Source organism: Chiloscyllium plagiosum, chromosome 6 (genome assembly GCF_004010195.1).
Source record: "Chiloscyllium plagiosum isolate BGI_BamShark_2017 chromosome 6, ASM401019v2, whole genome shotgun sequence".
Taxonomy (NCBI): Eukaryota; Metazoa; Chordata; class Chondrichthyes; order Orectolobiformes; family Hemiscylliidae; genus Chiloscyllium; species Chiloscyllium plagiosum.
In genome coordinates this window covers 27,382,917-27,404,721 of record NC_057715.1, presented here as the reverse complement: position 1 = coordinate 27,404,721, position 21,805 = coordinate 27,382,917, and the positions used below count along the sequence as shown (strand labels likewise).

General features: G+C 40.4%; 1 protein-coding gene across 2 annotated transcripts in view; it reads left to right on the top strand.

Moving 5' to 3' along the window:
• Positions 1 to 21,805, top strand: part of tbc1d4 (TBC1 domain family, member 4) — a 284,961-nt gene that overhangs the window by 24,461 nt on the left and 238,695 nt on the right. The window lies entirely within an intron of this gene.

Below are 21,805 nucleotides of genomic sequence, written 5' to 3'. Positions count from 1 at the left end.
TGAAACTAAAAATCTGCCTATCCCAACCTTGAACATATTCAACAATGGGGCAACATTTTCCTGGCATAAAGCATTGAGGGGAGGTCCTGAGAAAGGGTCGCTAGACCCGAAACCTTAACTCTGATTTCTCTCCACAGATGCTGCCAGACTTGCCGAGCTTTTCCAGCAATTTCGGTTTTTGTTTCTGATTTACAGCTTCCGCAGTACTTTTAATTTTAATTTCGAGGGGGGGATGGCCTAATATTATTAACACTGGACAGTTAATTCAGAAACCCAGGTAATATTCTGGGGAACTGGATTTGAGTCCCACCAGCTGGTGGAATTTGAATTTAATAAAAATCTGGAGCTAAGAGACTGATCATGACCAATAATCCATTGTTGATTGTTGGAAAATCCCATCTGGTTCACTAATGCCCTTTTGGGAAAGAAATTACCATTCATATCTGGGCTCCAACTTGCATGTGACTCCAGCCCCACAGCAATGTGGTTGATTGCTGTCTGGTCAATTAGGGGTGGGCAATAAATGCTGGGATAGTCAGAGACCCCATCATCCTGTGAATGAATTTTAAAAATTTCCAAAGAGTTAAACCTTTTGAGTTAAATAATGTCTGCTGACTAGCCAGTTTAGGCCCCTAGCAGTGAAGATTTCTCCTTTATAATGATATGACTTTCCATCCAGTGGTCACACAGAGATTGAGATAATAGAGATCCAGCATTGACATCAATGAGGTAGGCCCAGTGAGGAAGAGATGATGCCTGGAGAGTGGCGATTCTGATGTTGGTGGGTATGGCACAGGTGGTGGCGTTGTGGCGGGCGGTAATGCAGGTGTCATTGGTGAGCTGGTTCAGGACCTGTGGGGGAACAAGGATGGACTCTCAGCTAAACCGCTTTTTTTGTCTTTTTGTTTCTAATCTGTTCAAAATGGCCCCAGATTGCGATAACAGTTGAAGCTTTTCACTGTAATTTACTGTATCATTCACAGTAAAATACAAGTGACAGTAAATCATCGTGCATTCATTCCAACATGAGTTATGGGCAGAGCTTAAAATGCATTGATGTGAGCCAAGTGCATTTGCCTTTCTGTTCTATTCTACCTTTGTTCTTTGTTCTCTGCCAGTATTTTTAAAAACCAAATGATTGAAAGACATGATAATTAACAGTGTTTGGTTTAGTTTGCTATTTAAATCTATTGAGATAGAATGCAAATTAGCAAACTTTGTGTAACTTAGTAGAACCGATTTCTTGAAGTTAATAAATAAGACTGATGCTAAAGAGCTGCATGATTCAAACTGACTTGAATTGATACACGTGCTGAGATGGTCTGGATTAATGAATTAATTCCCATTGACGTCAGTCTCTCTCTTCTAATACTTTGGATTAGGGGATCTTATAACACAGGTTCATGATGTCATCATGCATTAAGGTGAAAGGAATTTCATTGTAATTTAAATGAACAGGTCCATGGGGAGGGAGTGAAGGGGAAAAATAGTTATTAAAAAGAATTGGGAGATTATGAAATTAGAATGCTCCAATCTCAAACATTTCTCATTAGTGCCTCCAGAACAGTTAACACCTTGCTCCAAAATCAGTGACAGTATTATAAGTCCATTCCAATGCTGTTTATATTTGCTTCAATTTTGAGTGCGTTTTTGCAAATGCCAACTTGTCTATCTTCGAATGATTTGAGTTCTACCTGACCAGTTTCCTCGTTCATGCTGTGCTAGCATGTGTACAGTTGTTGCTGAGTGCTCCAGTAAAATGTAAACACACAAGAAGGAATGCTGAACTAAACTGATTTACAGATCCAGTTATTGAGAAAAGTGACCTTTTACAGTTGAAGGCGTTTCTTGAACCGTGATTGTCCAACAAAGGCACAAATCTAAAGAGGCTACACCTCTTGAATTTTGCGGTTTGTGGAGGATCCACAGAAATTGATTTGCTCTATGTTGTATGGTTTTAAGCTGCAGTTCTACACTCACATGCAGAGGCAGCCTCAGTATTCCTGAAGAAGGGCTTATGCCCGAAACGTCGATTCTCCTGTTCCGTGGATGCTGCCTGACCTGCTGCGCTTTTCCAGCAACACATTTTCAGCTCAGTATTATAGTTGAAAATGCTTTTCTTGGATACAGTATACTAATGTTGAAGCACTTAACCATTCAACCTAGTTTGCCAAAAGGCTGCACTTACAGTTGGCAGGAGAAAGTGAGGGTTGCAGATGCTGGAGATCAGAGTTGAAGAGTGTGGTGCTGGAAAAGCACAGCTGGTCAGGCAGCATCCGAGGAACAGGAGAATTGATGTTTCGAGCGTAAGCATAGCCTCGTAATTTTTTCATATGTTTTTTTTTCAGACACCTGTCAAATTAATGAGCCATACTACCTACATAAAATCTTCGAGAAGTGTCAGTCACAAATGAGATGTCAATGCTTTATGTTAAATATCTAGTTTGTATGGTGATTGGACCTTGCTGTGTGCATATGTTGGCAGTGAGGTGATGCATCCTCAAGATGGCTGCTGCAGAAGTCCTGGTTTGATTTTGATTTAGTGCGTTCATTGTGAAGGCCAGCAGGAGTTTGTTTATTCAAGGCTTTATGGAGAGTGAGCCAGCAATGAGAATGAGAGTTGTCGGGGTTACATTGAATGCGTAGATACAAACTAGTTTTGCTGTGCGTTTGGCTGTCAGTTTTCTCATCAGGTTGTGACACGTAGATGAGGAATTATTTCCACATCCCATGCTTGCACAAGACAGTGAAAATACATGCTGCAATTTTACTGGTGTTCATGTCCATTGAAGAACGCAGGGAAAAGATTATTATTGAAGCTACTTACACTAATTCACACTGTCTCTCAGCTGAAGCATGCTCAGCAAAGTTAATGTTTTATTTCATGTGCCTCTGCATCTGTCACCTACTCCAGCTCTGCAAACCACTCTGAAAACTTTGTGTTCCTCTCATTCTGGGCTCTTGAGCATCATTTAAAGATTTTTGCTCCACCCAATGGGAAGTGTGTCTTTCATGGCGCATGGAGCCTCTTAAAACCTACCTCTTTCTCCAAGCTTTTAGTCACTTTCCTAATATCACTTTGGGCCGCTCAGTGTAACAAAGGAATCATAAAATCACAAAAGTGTGGATGGAGGCCATTCGAGTCCTTACTGGCCCTCCAAAAAGCAACCCTCCCAAACTTAACACCCTCACCCATCCCTGCATCTCCCATTGCTAATCCACCTTGCCTACACATCACAGCCAGCTTAACATGGCCAATCCACCTAGCCTGCACACCTTTGGATTATGGGAGAAAAACAAAGCATCCAGTAGAAACCCACACATACATGGGGAAAATTTGCAAACTCCATACACAGTCACCTGAGGCTGGAATTGAACTCATGTCCCTGTTGTTGTGAGGCAGCACTGCTGGTAACTGTGCAACCATAATACCCAACAGCATAATGTTTCTGAGAAGGCCCTTAGGATGTTTTACTACATTGAAAGTGCTATGTATACACAAGTTCTTTTGCTATCAGCTGCATTGATTTATAGTAATGTTGATGTTATCTGAGAAAGCTTTCTGCGGGGGCAAGAAGGAACTTGCAGTGGGATCTCTCGGGGCTAAATGGGAGTGAAAACAGAGGTGCATGGGTACGTAATAGCACACCACTGGCCAGCGTGACAATGCCATCCTGCACCAGAGAGCCATTTTTGGGATGGTCACATTGAGTAGAAAATGGCTACCTGTCCAGGAGTGGTGAGTAGCTGGTTAAGTTATTAACAAGTTGACCAAGGCTGTGTTCACAGTGACGTTGTGTGGCAGCAGTGACCACTTTTCAATTTAAAACTTTTGCTGGTGTTAAAAATGGACCTGAAGATGGAGGTGTCCTCTCTCTCTCTCTGTCTGTCTGTCTCTGCCCCTCTCTCTGTTTCTGTGTCTCTCTCTTTCTCTATTCCCACCCCCCCCCCACTATTGGCAACTTCTCCAGTGCTGCAAGACCTCCTGTCAATTCATTAAACACACACTTTATCCTCTGCCCGAATACAAAACCAATGTTGGCTGACCACTCCTGACCCTATGCAAGGGTGGGAGCCAGATTTGATTTGGGACCCTGACCCAGGCGCCTGATGTTGCCTGTAAGAGTCAGATTTTGTTTTTATATTAGTCAGGCAATGTTTTTGAGTGGATACTGTTTCAGTAAACAATGGTAACCATTAAGGATTTCTCTTCAACAGAAGTTGGCTCAAGCACCACAAAGGTTTAATTTTATAGCAGTGTGGGAATGTCAAGGTTCACATGTTTGGGCAGCAGTCAGTTTCAGCTGTGCTCCAATGGTTAGCTCTCTGTGTACTCTTATCCTGTATTTAGAGATTGGTGGAGCCACGCTTGTGTTGTTTACCTACATTCAAATCATGGACCTTGAAGTACACTGGCTTCGTGGGAGCAGGGCCAATAGGAGCCTTGTTAATGGATAGAATTAGAATTGGAAATAAGTTTATTGTCACATGTGCTCAAGTAACAAAAGAACTGGATTACAGTGAAAAGTGCACAATGTCACCAGCACATGGTGCCAGTTTAGGTACAAAGTACCTAGGTACAAATCTTAGGTACACAAAATAGAGAAAATAAAGAAAAAATGTTACACTATATCACAGATATACATAGTATAAGTTAGGGAAATAGGTAATATAGCTAAAAAGATTGACTTTATAACAGTAGGTTCCTGTTGCAGTCCTGCTCCATATTGGACTGATCAGTAAAACCTCGTCCTTTTGAGTAGCTTTTAGTTTGGTTCTTTGATTCCTTGTGTACCTGGAGAGATCTCCTGCGCCCTACCAGGAATACCTGACTACCAGGAATTGTTCCTTCCAGTCTCCGACAATTAAATACTGATGTCGAAAATCCCTGCCCCCTCACCTGTTGGTCAGCAGGCACTGGTTAAAACAATGACTGCAGATGCTGGAAACAAGATTCTGGATTATTGGTGCTGGAAAAGCACAGCAGTTCAGGCAGCATCTGAGGAGCAGTAAAATTGACGTTTCCGGCAAAAGCCCTTTTACAGCACCACTAATCCAGCAGGCACTGGGCATGGAGAGGGTTCTTGATGGGATGCCTGCAAAGATGAGTTAAAACCTATTAGAGTCATAGAGATGTACAGCATGGATTCAGACCCTTCGGTCCAACCCGTCCATGCCGACCAGATATCCCAACCCAATCTAGTCCTACCTGCCAGCACCCGGCCCATATCCCTCCAAACTCTTCATATTCATATACCCATCCAAATGCCTCTTAAATGTTGCAATTGTACCAGCCTCCACCACTTCCCCTGGCAGCTCATTCTATACATGTACCACCCTCTGTGTGAAAACGTTGCCCCTTAGGTCTCTTTTATATCTTTCCCCTCTCACCCTGAACCTATGCCCTCTAGTTCTGGACTCCCCCGCCCAGGGAAAAGACTTTGCCTCTTTATCCTATCCATGCCCCTCATAATTTTGTAAACCTCTCCCTATAGCTCAAATCCTCCAACCCTGGCAACATCCTTGTAAATCTTTTCTGAACCCTTTCAAGTTTCACAACATCTTTCCTATAGGAAGGAGACCAGAATTGCACGCAATATTCCAACAGTGGCCTAACCAATGTCCTGTACAGCCGCAACATGACCTCCCAACTCCTGTACTCAATACTCTGACCAATAAAGGAAAGCATACCAAACACCTCCTTCACTATCCTATCTACCTGCAACTCCACTTTCAAGGAGCTATGAACCTGCACTCCAAGGTCTCTTTGTTCAGCAACACTCCCTAGGATCTTACCATTAAGTGTATAAGTCCTGTTAAGATTTGCAAAATGCAGCATCTCTCAATTATCTGAATTAAACTCCATCTGCCACTTCTCAACCCATTGGCCCATTTGGTCAAGATCCTGTTGTAATCTGAGCTAACCCTCTTCGCTGTCCATCACACCTCCAATTTTGGTGTCATCTGCAAACTTACTAACTGTACCTCTTATGCTCGCATCCAAATCATTTATGTAAATGACAAAAAATAGAGAACCCAGCACCGATCCTTGTGGCACTCCACTGGTCACAGGCCTCCAATCTGAAAAACAACCCTCCACCATCACCCTCTGTCTTCTACCTTTGAGCCAGTTCTGTATCCAAATGGCTAGTTCTCCCTGTATTCCATGAGATCTAACCTTGCTAATCAGTCTCCCATGGGGAACCTTGTCGAACGCCTTACTGAAGTCCATATAGATCACATCTACCGCTCTGCCCTCATCAATCCTACTATTAAAACCGACCAGTGGCTTCTGCCTCTGCTGTAGGATTCAATGATCCAATTCAAAGTCTTAAGACTCTGTAACCAGTTTTTGGAAATTCGCATTCTGGTCTATCCATCATTCCTGGTTCTTGTAAAACAAATTACTTGTTTGACTGGGACACCTTTTGGAAATGACAGGGCAAGGCAAAGGAAGGTTATTATGTTGTCCTCTTTGAAACTTGGCAAAACATTTGAAATAAATAAATCCTTAAATATTGATTATTCCTATAAAGTAACCATTCTCTTAACTCAATGATTAAAAGGTTAGGGAGGTATATTAAATAAATGAATAGATAACTATTATTTGTAAGACTGGTGAAGTTGCAGCCATGATAAATGTGCTCAGTATCTTTAGTAATTTCCTCCAAGTATTTCTGGCTTTCTATTGACTGAGAAGGCCAATTACTGTCTCAGGTTAAACACCACTAGACACTCTTTAATGAGAGTCAAGATTAGAGTGGTGCTGGAAAAGCACAACAGGTTAGGCAGCATCCGAGGAGCAGGAACATGTTCCTGCTCTTTGGATGCTGCCTGACTGGTTGTACTTCTCCAGCACCACTCTAATTTTGACTTGAATCTCCAGCATCTGCAGTCCTCAGTTTCGCCTATTCTTTAATGAGAGAGGAGCCATGTGATCCATGAGGACTATGGTAACTTTTATAACACTGTTTGATGCAGATTTTCTTTGCTGTATGCAACAATTAAGAAACACTTGCATTGAATAGATTTGTTCCTGATCACTGCTTTGCAACCGATGAAATACTTTCTGAAGTGTTGCCACTGGTGGAAATGTGACAGCCAACATGCACGCAGCAAGCTCCTGCAAACAATAATGTCATAACAACGTGGCAATCTATTATAGCGATGTTGAGTGAGAGATAAATGTTGCCAAGGACTTTGGGGATATTTTTGAAGTAGTGCCATGGGATCTTTTCCATCCACTGAAGAGAGCAGATGGAGTCCAGGTTTAATATCTGCTTTAAGAGCTCTAAAAGTGCAGCTTGTCCTTGGTTTGCTGTTTTGGAGCATAAACCTTGATTTTATTTTTGTGTTCAAGTCCTGGAGTGGGATTTAAACTCTGGATTTTCCCGGCGTAAAGATTAGAGAGTGGGATCTTCTGAGCCACAGCTGACACACTGAAACACCTGTTGTTGGTGTATTGTTATGTCATGATGACTGAATGGGTGGTACTTTGTCAGGGAGTGAAGCTGCCAAAAATGTTATCGCTATCTATTGCAATTCTGATGTCAATACTTTCTTTATTAAATCCCTTATGAGCAATGACTTCTTGGAAAATGTTGTCTTTTATCTAATGGGTAACAAATCTTATGTGCACTTGCAAGTCTTGTGCTTTTGAGGTGAAGTAGATGTGCATCATACAAGACTCAATGTTAAAGATACACATGCACATGATGGACCAATGTTGGTCACAGGACAGAAGTATCTGTGAACGAAAAAGAAATGAGTCCCAGTTGGCTCATATCTTCCAGGAAATGAGAAGCATCACTTATTTTACTTGGCTCTGAGCCTGTCTTTCACAGAATTCTTTCTCAATCTTTTTCCCAATGTGTACATTTATGCTACACCCTACACCATGAGCTACAGGGCTAAGTGTATTTTTAATTATGAAGGCAGTCTGATTATAAGCTTTTCGAAAGGTGAGTGATCATTGAGATATGTGGAATCCTTTTCAATGATTGAGATAAGGTGGTATCAGGTGGTATTAATAATTCTTATTAATACCACCTTATTAATTCATATTAATAATTCTTGCCAGACATAGAATAATGATAGATAATTTAGCCAGCAAGAGATCCAGGAAGTTACAGCATGTCCACCCATTGTTTTCAAATTGCACAGTTTGAATCAAGTGACAGAGAGGGAAATTATTGGAACATAAAGTTTTAAAGTGGCAAACTTTCTTGGGTTTTTTTTGTTCTGCTTTGCTTTGCGTCTGCATTGCAGAGAGCCAAGGTAAGACATCATGAGGACTTTCTCACAACCATTGGTACATAATGGAATTTAAATTGTCCATATGGTCTGCATGGATTTAATACATTGTCGTTAATGCATGTTGGTAAAGATCTTGGATAATGACTAGCCTGTCAGGTGATCATGTGAAGGTGGCTTTCCGTTAAGCTGCATGGTATGTGGGGATGTATCACTGGCTTGGAGCTTCAGAAAAGGCAGCCCAATACATTATGTAATAATTGTAATCTTTAATAGCCCATTGTGTTGTTCCACATGGAAACAAATTTGGTTTGATGACTTCAGCATGGCTTAATGACTTTGTGAAACTATCGTTCCCCGAGTGATTGGAAATGATGGGAGAATGGTGAACCTTGTAGGTATTCTCCAGTGATCCATTTACTGATTAATGAATGAATTGTTAACTATTAATCTGCACACTGTGATGAAGAAGATGCATATCTGAGTTCCAAAGCACTTAGACCTCTTGGAAGTAACTATGGTCTAGCTTTGAAAAGCAGAGCAAACATATTGACAAAGAAAGCCTGAGCAGTGCTGTGATTAAATTTGACTGCATTCCTTATGGAAATAACATTTCTCAGGCCAGCGATTGCACGTAGATTGTTTTGTTTATTAGGAATAAAATAAGCTGCCTGTGAACTGGATTTCAATCCCTTTCTTTCAGGGACAAAAAGATCGATTTGCTTTCAAAGAAGTTTCACTTCGATGATGAGATAGAGACAGGGGGTAAATTGGCAGATGAAGTATAAAGAGTGGTGGAGAGTGCATGCAGTACACAAGGCCCCTTGTCTCTGATGCTGTGGCCAAGGCTGCTGCAGATTAAACTGAATCTTCAAAAATTGCAATGGAGATAGAAGATGATTTGCTCATCCCAGGGTTGTAGCTTAATGCTGTGCAAGGTGAGCATGCTTGCTGAGACATTGGCTTGTTTTACTAGCTCAGATGATTTTACATGTAACCATAGCCATTCTCTACGCACTCTTTGCATGAAGAACTTCAGGTGATATACATCTGACAATGTGTTGAATCCTAGATGTCCAGTGTTTTTAACAAAATGTGAGCCAGTTGATTCTTCACTCTTCACTAGGCTGTATGAGTAGTAGAAAAGCCCAGTACTTCAGAACATATCAAAATTGTTTTTATAATTATACCTTTGCCTTCAATGAGTGAAGTAGAATAGCAGCAAACCACACCATGGTGAAATTAAAAAGTTGTCCCAACCAACCTCTCTCCAGTACATTATTGTCGAAAGTACACCACTTGCTGTGACCTTGAATTGCATAGTTTAGAATGTTCTGTGTGTGTGAGAAATCAGCTGCTATAATACAATCCTTGAATGCTAGGTTAAAGACAGAAAAATTCAGCACATCCCAAGCATGACTTTGTCACTCATTCTGAAAGCTGCATGCCTTTGTAGTCATCGACTAATGGCCACTCAAGGTTTGATTGTTGGTATATTCCTTTTTCCCTTTCCTTCATGGTTGAATTGTAGAAGATGTACCATTCGGCCTATCATGCCTGCGTTGGTTCTTTGTAATGTCGGTTGAATTAATCCCACAATCCTGTAAAGGGGGATAAGTCTCATATACAAGCTCTCTCTCAAACGCTCACATATACATTCCCACACTCATACAAGCACTCTCTCACAGACTTATACTCCTTTACACTCACACTTATACACACACACACTCTCACAGACACTCATACCCCCCTGCACATATACACATATAAGTTTGTGGGGTGAGTTTGTACTTTCAGAATTACATTTTATTTTGCTCAAAAACTGCTTAAACCCATGTAAGATTCTGCAAAGCCCTTTTTTAGATTAGAATCAGTCTGAACACTGGGGCACAGACAGCCTCACACAGGGCGCCTCACACCTTCAATAGCCAACATGGCATCTATTGTTAAAGTTCACTTGAGAATGTAACTTTAAGGAAGTTCTGGGATTTACATATGAAAGAACTGAAACCAATATACACATTCTAAAAGATGAGAGACTTAACAAACAATCCAGGTCTTTTTCAATATATAATTTCAGTCACATCATACTGGAAACTTTTGTCATAAATTCTGTGTCTTATGATCTTATATTCCACAACCACCTGATGAAGGAACAGCACTCCGAAAGCCAGTGCTTCCATATAGACCTGTTGGACTATAACCTGATGTTGTGTGATTTTTAACTTTGTACCTTGAGTTAGTTCTTGGTGTATTTATTAGCCCTCAGGATTGTTCGGCAAGCTTTGTCCAATTACAGGAACACATCTACCACTGAAGTATACGCAACAAAAAGTGAGGGATGTATACTCTGCACGCTTGTCTATTACAGATAACCAAAGGTACATATCCTAATTTCTGATGTAAAATTCACAAACCCCAGTGGAGAGCTAGGAGGATTTGAAGATCTACATTAAGAGGATTAATAATCAGGACAAAAGGGCTTCAGAGAAAAAAAAACAACCAAGCCTTTGGTTGCTATCCACAGCTCACCGTCTAGTTACAAGCTATATGAATATGTGCAAAAAAATGCCAACAATCTTTGTGTCATAGTTACTGATTTCCATTGTAAGAGATTTAAAAAGAAATGATCTGCTTGATACTATTCCAAGATTTTCCACAACGTTAAAATAATTGTAGAATTTAAAGGGACACTAATTTCTCAAAATATAGTGGTAAAGGAATCCCCTGAAATAATGTGAAAGCCATTTTATTGCATGCTTAGATAAATTGAATGGCCCTATTATGTTAATAGAAAGTGGACAAATGAATTCCAGCTGCATATTGCATTATTCTGAGTCTCTAGAGAAGTCACTGTCATGTGAAAAGTAATCATCCACCAATATTTTCTGGCGGTGGTGAAATAACATAGGCTGATGTCTGATTATGGTTCACTTTTTTTAAGATTATCTTATGTCGCTGCTATCTCGAGGTCTAAAACAACGGTCTTTCATGAATAATCTGGAATTCACAGGAAATGTTTTTAAAAGATATTAATTTGAATGTGGAACCTGATAGTTAAGGTGAATAGCATGAATGCTTTTATGGGGAAGGTAGATAAACCCAGGATGGAGAAAGGAACAGAAGCTAATACCGATAAGGTTAGATGCATTAGGATGGGAGGAGGCTCATGGGAGGTATGAATATTGGCATTGGCCAGATGGTCCGAATGGCATATTTTGATGCTACAGACGGTAGCCAGTAGGACATCTCCTTTCTCTCTCGATCTTTGTTCCTGATCTTCTCTGTTCCTTTTATTGCAAACTCCAGCTTATCAGAGCATCACTATCTGAAACTTCACCTCGGCAAAACACATAGAGTGCACTGAAGCACGTGTAAACTCGTGTAATAGGTCAACACATTGTGATCCCTTTTCACTGTTCAGAATGATGCACATGGAGAATGTTGACATTTTTTGTCCCAGAGAGACCTCATGTACTCAGTTCACCAAAAATGGAGTAACATTTTCAGACATACAGCTGTGGTAACATTTAATTGTACTGCTTATTTGCACTGAATTGTCTGACAATTTTCAGGTCTGTGGGGCTGGCTGTATCCAGTGTCTTGCTGTTGATTTCATGCTTATTTTTAGAGTGTTTTTTCCTAGTCTGGTATGAAAGTTAATCACAGCTCAGGTTTCCTGGGCATTAGTCGGAGAGAGTACAATAACGTTTAAATTAATACAGAATCCTGAAAGCTGTGGGGAACTTGGTGACATCACTGTTAAAAACTACAAATCAATTTGGTGTATTTTTGCTTGGCCTTTTACAGCTTCTAGTTTTTATCAGTTGGGATACGTCCAGGCTATTTTGATGAATACCTTGCAGCACTTGCAAGATGGCTTTTATTAATGAGAACTTGTAAACTACAGACGATATAGGCAAACAACAATATATCATTGATTCAGAAACAGTGAGGAAATAGGCTGAAAAACTACTATGCAGTGGCTCACATAAACTGTGTATAGGTATAAACAGAATAGTTTGCTTTTTATACAACCACTGGAGTGCCAAAGAGTTTTACAGTCAAATCTACTTCTTAGATTTTATACGAAGTTACAAATTTACCTTTTACTTTTACAAAGTATTTTTGGTTGCATTCACTACTGTAATGTTTAAAGAAAATGCTGCTGCCCGTTTGCACAAAACAGATTCCCAAAGATGGCAATGTGATAATGACCAGGTATTCTCTTACTGTGATGCTGATTTGAAGAATTGGTATTGGCTAGGGCGTGAGGGATAATTGATTTGTTACTCTTCCAAGTAATGCTGTGGAATCTTTTATACCCAGCTGAGAGCTAATGGGATCTGTGTTTAACATCATATCCAAATGCCATATTCTGTCCATGCACTCAGTGTCAGGCTAGATTGTGGCGCACAGTCATTTACTCAGACAGATGTGGAATGATATATCCTCAACCAGAGGCAAGTGTGCTATTTAATTGGGCCACTGCTGATGCTGTATACTGTAGATGGATTAGAATTGGAACATTGAAAACCTGGACAAAAAGCTCCATTCTTTATTACCTCACAATGTAGTTGATGTCTGTTCCCAATGTTGGGACCTGTTGCCTGATCTGTTTTGCTCTTTCTGCACCAGTGTGCTGTGTAATGCACTCGGCCCAGTTTCACTGACTGCTTTTGTAGATTTATGTCTCGTGTTACAAAACGTGAGGTAAATTACTCAACAACATTTTGTTGTGGAAACATGATTCGTGTGCTGTAAAGGTTATGGTGTTCCACAAACACAACCATGTTATTTGTCATTATGACATTACTGCAACAATGACAACTTGCGTCTGCATTATATCTTTATCATGGGATAAAGATCCTAAGATAGTACAAAGTTGCAAATCAAAGAAGGATGTATTGAGTTTCATTTTGGGTCTTCTCCCCTTGTCCATTTACCATCTGAACCATGGCTCTTCACTAAGTATCAGAAGACATACAAGGAGACAAAATGCATTCATTTTGTTCACCATTGTGCCTGTTCATTTTAAGCGTGCTCAGCAAAACTCAGGAACTAGGAATGGCCCACTCTGTCATGAACAATACAATATATTTTGATCAGTGAATACTCGAATCACACAGCTCTGTGGATGTCTCTTTTTTTCTTCTGTCAGTAAATGTCCATTTTAACATCTGCCCTGTGTTGAGTAAGCTTCTTGTCGCTACCGAAGTCTTTGGAACTGGAGTTGTTGGAATTTTATCCCAATGTGGAGGCTCTATTGACAGGAATGTGGTAATCACTGCACCCAATTCAGTGGGCTCCTTAATTCCAAATAGTTAATTAGCATACAAGAGATTCAGGAACAGTGCATGAATTTAGACTATATGAAGACTGAAGAACCACAATGGTCTGCCCTAGTTTAGATAACTACTTAGAACTTGTACCATATATTAAGGCCCATTCCTGAGTGATGGTGCAGTTGATTATGATTCTGACTTGGATACCTGTAAATAGTTATGCTTCCGGGCAAGGACAGAAGAACCGGCTGCCTTTCATAATTCAACCCCTCTCTCCATTGGTGACAAAGGATCCTTTCCCTCACAGATATCTTTTCTTAATCTCAGTGTATTTATGTTTTAAAAGGAACCAAGGCTTAATCAGGCTTTCTGGTGTTCAAGAATGGGTGAGTTTATTAACTACTGAATAGAGAGAAAGTTACTGAGATGCTACGCATGCACGCTTAAAAATGTGAGTAAAAGACCTAACAGTTTAAAAGAGAATGAATCAGTACTTGGGTTCTGTATGTGTTGTTGATGGAGTGTTGTGGTGGTAATTTGGAGGATATCAATAATGCTGACATTGGTAGTGAAGCAGTTGATTTTGAGATCCTTGGCACTGCAAGTCAACCATCAGGATATTGTCCTGTTTCCTTTTTGATGGAGACTTTATTAGTTTGCTGGGCTTCCAGCACTCTGAACACAAGAGAGTCTTTCTTTACTTGCAATGCAGGTGTATCTAAAGCTCTGACCTTCGCAATATACTAATCCACATGAGCACACAAACACACACTGATGAGGGCTGCATTGGTTTGTAATCCCTTAGTTTTATATAATTCTGGAAAAGTAAACATAAATATGTTTGCAGTTTGGGATATAATTTGCAGCAGATAGCTTTCTGTTGAGAGGGGGAGTAAGCCCCTCATCATTTCTGTAGCCACTGGAGAGCCCAATCTAGATTGCTTTGTATTACATCACTCCATTTGAAGAGATGCTCGTTGAAAATCCCTTGGAATCTTTTCAGATGTGATATTCTGTGTTTCCTCTCACTATTTCCAGACAGCCATGGAATTTACATCCAAAGCCATCTTTTGGCTATATGTCCTCATATTAAAGGAATGTCTGTAAGTAATCCAGAGTAATGATTCCTTGTCATGATCCATGTGTGCCTATGTACATGTGTGTTTTGCAGATGGTTCTTCAATCCCAATTCCTACAACCAAGAAAGTTCATCCTTGCATTCTTTCGATTTGTTATTCTTTCACTTTCTCTCTTCCCCCTCTAAATGCTTTTGGTTCCCCTTTGTTATTATTCATCTCCTGACTTGTTTTCCTTTATGCCTGAAAAATTCCCTTGCTTGAATTTGTAGATTTTTGTTTTGTCTGTTACATATCTGAGAGTTCCCCTTTTGAACGCTCTATTCTGCTCACCCTAAGCCCAACTATTTGTTCCAAATAAACCATCTGGATTATGCCATCTTCTAGAATTTCTGAGCTTGTCTTCCAATTAACTGATTATTTATGATCAAGGTGACTTTATGGGCAAATTAGCTGTTGCAGTTACTTACGTAGCATCAGAATGAGCACATTTCAGACTAATTCATTGCTGCATAACAATTCAGGCTGTCCTGAGGTTTGGAGAGACACTTTATCAATGCAAATTCTTCCTTTGCATCTTTCCATATCCCGCAGATTTGTGTGTAACAAAGAAACTCAAATTCAAAAATGAATAATAGAGAATCCTAATTGCAGGTTTTTAGGACTACATTGGGAAAAGTTCCTTAGTAGCGCACACTCCAGGATGTTGCATTTTAATATTTGGTGTTCAATGTATCATTGCAATGCACTGGCTCTGCCTGCTAGAGATAGGTATCTCATTCACAAGTGATTAATTATGTTCATAGGGAGTTAGCGACATTGTGACAATGTCCCTGCACTTGTAATCCAGAGATCCAGTGTAATCTTCTGGGGAACATGAGTTCAAAGGTCACTGTGGTAGCTGGTGAAATTGAAATTCAGTGCATCAATTCAAATGATCACATCGATAACCATGACCACAAGTTATTATTGTTAGTTTAATGACCCATCTGGTTCATCTGGAGGGAAAATTATATGCTGTCTATACCAGACTTTAGACTCTCCGCAAAGTAGTTGATTGTACCCTGAAATGCTAACCCCATTTGTTAGTGGTTTCTTCGCTTCTTGAATGCACACTGGGAAGTGAACGTAGATTTCTTCAATAATTATCAAAACAAGCATCTACAGTTGACCAGGTTCCTCTCTCGACTGTTGTACCGGAATCACCAAACTGCGTTAAACCAAGTAAGCAGCAAAATGTGCCGCTTTTGTGCCTTAAATATTTAAAGTAAGCCTAGCAACTTGATGATGTGGAAATTATTGGAAGTGGAATTGGAGAGTTCAGTTTGATTCAGGATGTGCAGATTGAAAATGTGAGAAGGAAGGAACAGGGTACTGAGTTGGATGATCAGCAGTAATCATATTGAATGGCTGAGCAGGCTCAAAGGGACAAATGATCTGCTGCTGCTCCTTTTTTCTATGTTTCTATGGAAAACCTGAAGGATTAAACTAGGGGACAAAATATTGGTAAAGCATTAAGCTTGGAGGACTCTGCTTGCTTGCATTCCTGTCTGATCTTTGCCAGGTCAAGTTATTCTAGTTTGTCTAGCACAAGGACATTTTAAATATCAGCCAGAGTTCCCGCTCCTGATTGCCGTCCAGTACACTGTGTGTGAGTGCCCACTTTGGATGAGGGGAGGTTCAAGCTAGAGTTTCATAGTCAAACAGGCTGGTTACAATCATTGTCTAAGCTGATGCAGAGCCTGTTGTTTCTTTTGAAGCATAACAGACTGCAGGGTCAGTGTCCGAAAGAGAGTGGAGGGTGAGAACATTCATCTAAAGGTGTGTTATAAGGTTTATTTGCTGCTGTTTAGAAGTTTCCCTGAAGCTGCTGCTCTCCTGAATAATTTCCTAAATACTCATGATGGTGAAGATGCTTCATTGACCTGTAAAGAGATCATTTGAATTTACGGGGAGAGATAATAACAAATATTCACCTAGCTAGCAACGTTCACATCCCACATAGGAATTAGTAAAGAAAGAATTGAGCATCTCAACTGCACTTCCTTCCCTGCCAAAGCAGAACAAAACAAAATATTTGCTTCTGATTCTGCCAGTAGCCACTCTGCATTTTATCATGTTGTCACTGATAAAGCCGTCACCTTTGCATTATTCACTGGCTGTGGTAACAACTCATGATAATCTCATTTACTTTGTTGGTTTGTCACCAATTGAAGGCTACCATCTGTCACTATGACGCACGCAGCATTGCTAATATTTATTTCAGTGCTGTTTCTCTATGACGCGAGGAAAAGTTTTTATTAAGCAACAAGAATGTAGAATGCACAGTTTTAGAGTCTGTTAGAGATGGAAGGACTCAGATACTTAATTGAAGAGAAAGTTATAAGACATCAAGTTATAGTCCAACAGGTTTATTCGGAAGCACCAGCTTTTAGTGCACTACCTGATGAAGGAGCAGCGCTCCGAAAGCTAGTGTTTCCAAATAAACCTGTTGGACTATAACCTGGTGTTGTGCAATTTTTAATGAATATGATAGGCTGAGCAGCTTACTTTATTACTGTAACCATTTTATGATTCTATCAGAGAAAACGTCTGGACCTTGAAATGGACTATAGTGCAGTCTGATTCCATGATTCTACTGGAAGTTTGGTTCACTTTCAAAATAGCTGGAAACATTTAGCTTGGTATCAATTGAATTCTGAGAGCATTCATGGAAAAAAATCTACTTGTAGCTATTAGAAAATGCTTTTGAATATGTCTTCCACTGTCAAACACTGGAGTATATGAACTAATTGTTTTACATTGACTTTGTTGGAGTTAAATTTGAACTGAATGTGTAAACCTTGGATGTGGTTAATGCGCTATGTCAGTATTGCTTCTATCATCCCTCTGAGGCTGCAGTAGCCTAGTGGTATTATCGCTGGACTGTTAATCCAGAGACCCAGGTAATGTTCTGGGGACCTGTATTTGAATCCCACCAGGCAGATAGTGGAATTTTAATTCAATAAAAAATCTGTAATTAAGAGTTTCAATGACCAGGAAGCCATTGCAAATTATCAGGAAAATTCCATCTGGTTCACTCACGTCCTTTTTAGGAAAGGAAACTGCCATCCTTACCCAGTCTGGCCTACACGTGACTCCAGACCCACAGCAATGTGGTTGACTCTTAACTGCCCTCTGGGCAATTAGGGATGGGCAATAAATACAGGCCTAGCCAGAGATGACCTCAACCCACAAATGAATAAAAAAATCTTAGTGTGTGTGTGTGTGTGTGTAGCCTGGTATGAGTGCATTGTCAGCCTCTCTATACCAATGTCCAACTACTGGGGTAAACTATGAATTGGAAACTGTGCAAGAAATTATGTTAAACTTTTGACACTGGGGAGTTTATTTGTAAAGCTGTATATTCACTCAAACAAAAGGGTGGGAGAAAGTGAGGTCTGCACATGCTGGAGATTAGAGTCGAGAGTGTGGTGCTGGAAAAGCACAGTAGGTCAGGCAGCATCCGAGGAGCCGGAGGTTTGAAGTTTCGAGCATAAGCTCTTCATCAGGAAGTATGCCAATCAAAATGTTCACTGCTAGTTGATTGTCTACACCAGTAGGACTGTACACGTGTAGAAAATCATCGAATCAGTATAGTGTGGAAGCCGGCCAGTCAGCCCATCGAGTCCACACTGATGAGCATCCCATCTCCCTACCCTATTCTTGTAATCCCATGACAAATTCACCTAACCTGCACATCTTTGGACTGTGGGAGGAAATCATGCAGACACTGGGAGAATGTGTAAACACCATGCAGTTACCTGAGGGTGGAATCGAACCCAGGTCCCTGGTGCTGTGAGGCAGCAGTGATAACTACTGAGCCACCGTGACACCCTGAATGTCTCAAGATTGCAATGTCAGGAAGTATGCTAGGAAGCAGAAAGCTGTTTTAATGATTACTATGTTTCTATGTTTCTATAAATCTTTGCAGAACTTCCACATCTCTGTTTGCTATTTCCAATAGCTTTTTTATTTAACTTTTTTTTCTTATGGCATAGGACACCTAAGAATTGTGCTAAGGAATGTTTAGGATCCAGACCATCAAGCACTCCTTTGGGTTAGTATAGGTTAGGTGGGCTTGGATCGGCGCAACATCGAGGGCCAAAGGGCCTGTACTGCGCTGTATTCTTCTAATTGTGCTAAGGAATGTTTAGGATCCAGACCATCAAGCACTCCTTGTTATTGTTTCTAACTGATGGTGTCTAATCTTTATAACAACAAAGCATTCCGGGCCATACAGTTCACAACCAGCCCTCTTTTTTTCGGTGGTCAGTATACTTGACCATCTCTTGACCTAAAATGTTCATTTTACAAGTTGTGTACAATACAGCGAGGTTGTAGAAGGTTTACATTTTTGTATGTAAGACTTTTGCTCAGGACAAATGTCTTGTCCAATATGACTTACCCAGGATGTCATAGAGGTATGCAGCACAGAAACAGACTCATTGGTTCAACTCGTCCATGCTGACCAGATATTCTAAACTAATCCAGTCCCATTTTCCAACAGTTGGCCCATATACCTCTCAACCCTTCCTATTCATATACCCATCAAGATGACTTTTAAATGTAATTGTACTAGCTTCCGCCACTTCCTCTGGCAACTCATTCCATATGTGCACTTCCCTCTGTGTGAAAAAGTTGCCCCTTGGGTCCCTTTTTAAATCTTTCCCCTCTCACTCAAACCATTGCCCTCTGATTCTGGACTCTTCCACCCTAGGGAAAAGACCTCATCTGTTTACCTTATCCATGCCCCTCTTGATTTTATAAACCTTCAGAAGGTCACTCCTCAGCCTCTAGTGCTCCAGGGAAAACAGCCTATTCAGCCTCTCCCTGTAGCCAGAACCCTCCAACCTTGGCAACATCTTTGTAAATCTTTTCTGAACCGTTTAAAATTTCACAACATCCTTCCTATAGGAGGGAGACTAGAATTGCATAAAATATTCCAACAATGGCCTAACCAATGTCCTGTACAGCCACAACATAACCTCCCAACTCCTGTACTCCATGCTCTGACCAATAAAGGCAAGCATCCTAAACACTGCCTTCACTATCCTATCTACCTGTGACTCCACTTTCAAGGAGCTATGAACCTGCACTCCAAGGTGTGTTTGTTCAGCAACACTCCCCAGGACCTTACCATTAAATGTATAGCTGGTTATTTATATCATTGTTTTGGAATCTTTGCTGTTGTCTGTGTATCAAGCTTGAGATGTCAAACATGTATAGAACTTGGTGATACTCAGTAAAGATCTCACTGAAGAGTAAAATGGGAAAACAGAGAAGAATTGGAAAAAAGAGTTACTTTGGGTTTTCGCTTGCTTTAGTAAAGTATCCCTTGAGCTAATACTGATTTAGAGTGTTGGACTGGGGTGTACAAAGTTAAAAATCACACAACGTCAGGTTATAGTCTAACAGGTTCAATTAGAAGCACACAATAGCTTTCAGAGTGCCGCTCCTTCATCAGGCGCTCTGAAACCAATTAAACCTGTTGGACTATAACTTGATGTTGTGTGATTTTTAACTTAGAGTTAAAATATGCAGTTGGAGAATATTATCCTCTGTCTTCGCCAAAAAACTAAACAATTGTTATCTGGATTTAATAATCGACACACACCTCACACCCATTGTGTGGAAATTGATTCATTTCTGGCTATAAAATTAAAATAATGCTTGTTTCCTTGTCATGGATGGTCATTGTTGTCAATTGCAGATAATGTCCGTTCTGTTGTGTGGTAGAATCTACAGTTAATGATATGTAGGGTAGCCAATTTCTTTTGTGTGTGTGTGTGGGGTGGATTCTGATGCTTATCCGTAAGAGTTAAACCTAGTGCCTTTCTAAGGCAGCTTGTTCAGACTTAAAAAAAATTCTTGCATCCTAATGACATTTAAGACTGCCTCGCAGAGATATGCTCACAGTCTACTTGCTTTGAAAAGCTGCAGATTTCCCTTTCAGTACCAAGAATTTGGAGATATAATAATTTCATGGCTTCCATGGCAGGTTAGGTATGGTAAAGGTTAACAGCAGGAGCATTAATATGGCAAGTTTGATATAAATAGAGCTCGTAGTGTTTATATAAATCCAGACTGTTAAAGGCAGCTTGTATTTCCTTGCATTCGGTTTTAGGCAGAGCACCAAGAATTCAGAGCCATTTGATACATGCAGACTGTACCTTTCTGCTGCAGATATTTTCGAAGACTGTATGAAACTGATAGCCAGTCTCAGGAATTATTGTCAGGGTTTCTTTCAAAGGTATGCCTTTCTAATAAAAAGCATATAATACATTTGTTATTTAGCTTTAAAAGTGTGAATGATGCTAATTTGACATGCCAATTTACAACAGCCTGATGCTTACAATATTCTACTTTTACTAAAATACCAAAGCAACCAGGTGAAGTTACAGAGTCCCTGTCAATTTGCATACCAGTGGCTGCAGAATATTTCTCAGTTCTCTGGGCAGCGGCAGGGAGGAGCAGAAGTGTTTGGAATCCTAAACAACAATGGCAGCTGTTGAAATGTCACAGAACTTGTCTAGTGTTGATGTCTTTCCTTGCAAGACTTGTTGAATTGACACCTTCTGGCCCGCAATGAAGTTGCACACTAGTAGGCACATCTTTGCCGTTACAGTGCATGTGCTCGGTAACAACAAACTGTACAGCCCCTTTTTGCTGCAATAAAATGTCCCAAGACATGTCAAAGGGCATTGTAAACTAAAAATGGGACACTGAACTGCATGAGAAGATATTAGCCAATCAAAAGCTTGATCAGAAAGATGCATTATGGGAAGTGTCTTAAGAGCAAAATGTGAGGTAAAGAGGTGGAGAGGTGCAGGAAGTGAATTTGAGTTCATGCCTCAGGCAACCGCAGGCACGACAACCAGTTTTACTTGGTAAGCATGTGGTGTAGCCTAGCAAGTATAAGTATGATAAGTGAGCTGGACTTGGTGTGGGTTAAGACAGGAGAAGAGTTTTTGAATGTCTCGATTTCAAAGGGAGAATGTAGGAGACTAGCTGAGAGCGTGTTGGAATAGTCAAACGCAGAGATCACAAAGGCACAATTGAAGGTGTCAGCAGTAAATGAGCTCATTCATTGCTGATATTAGGGTAACGTCAAGTGAGGTAAGGAGGAAGAAATGGGAATTTTTAGCCCAT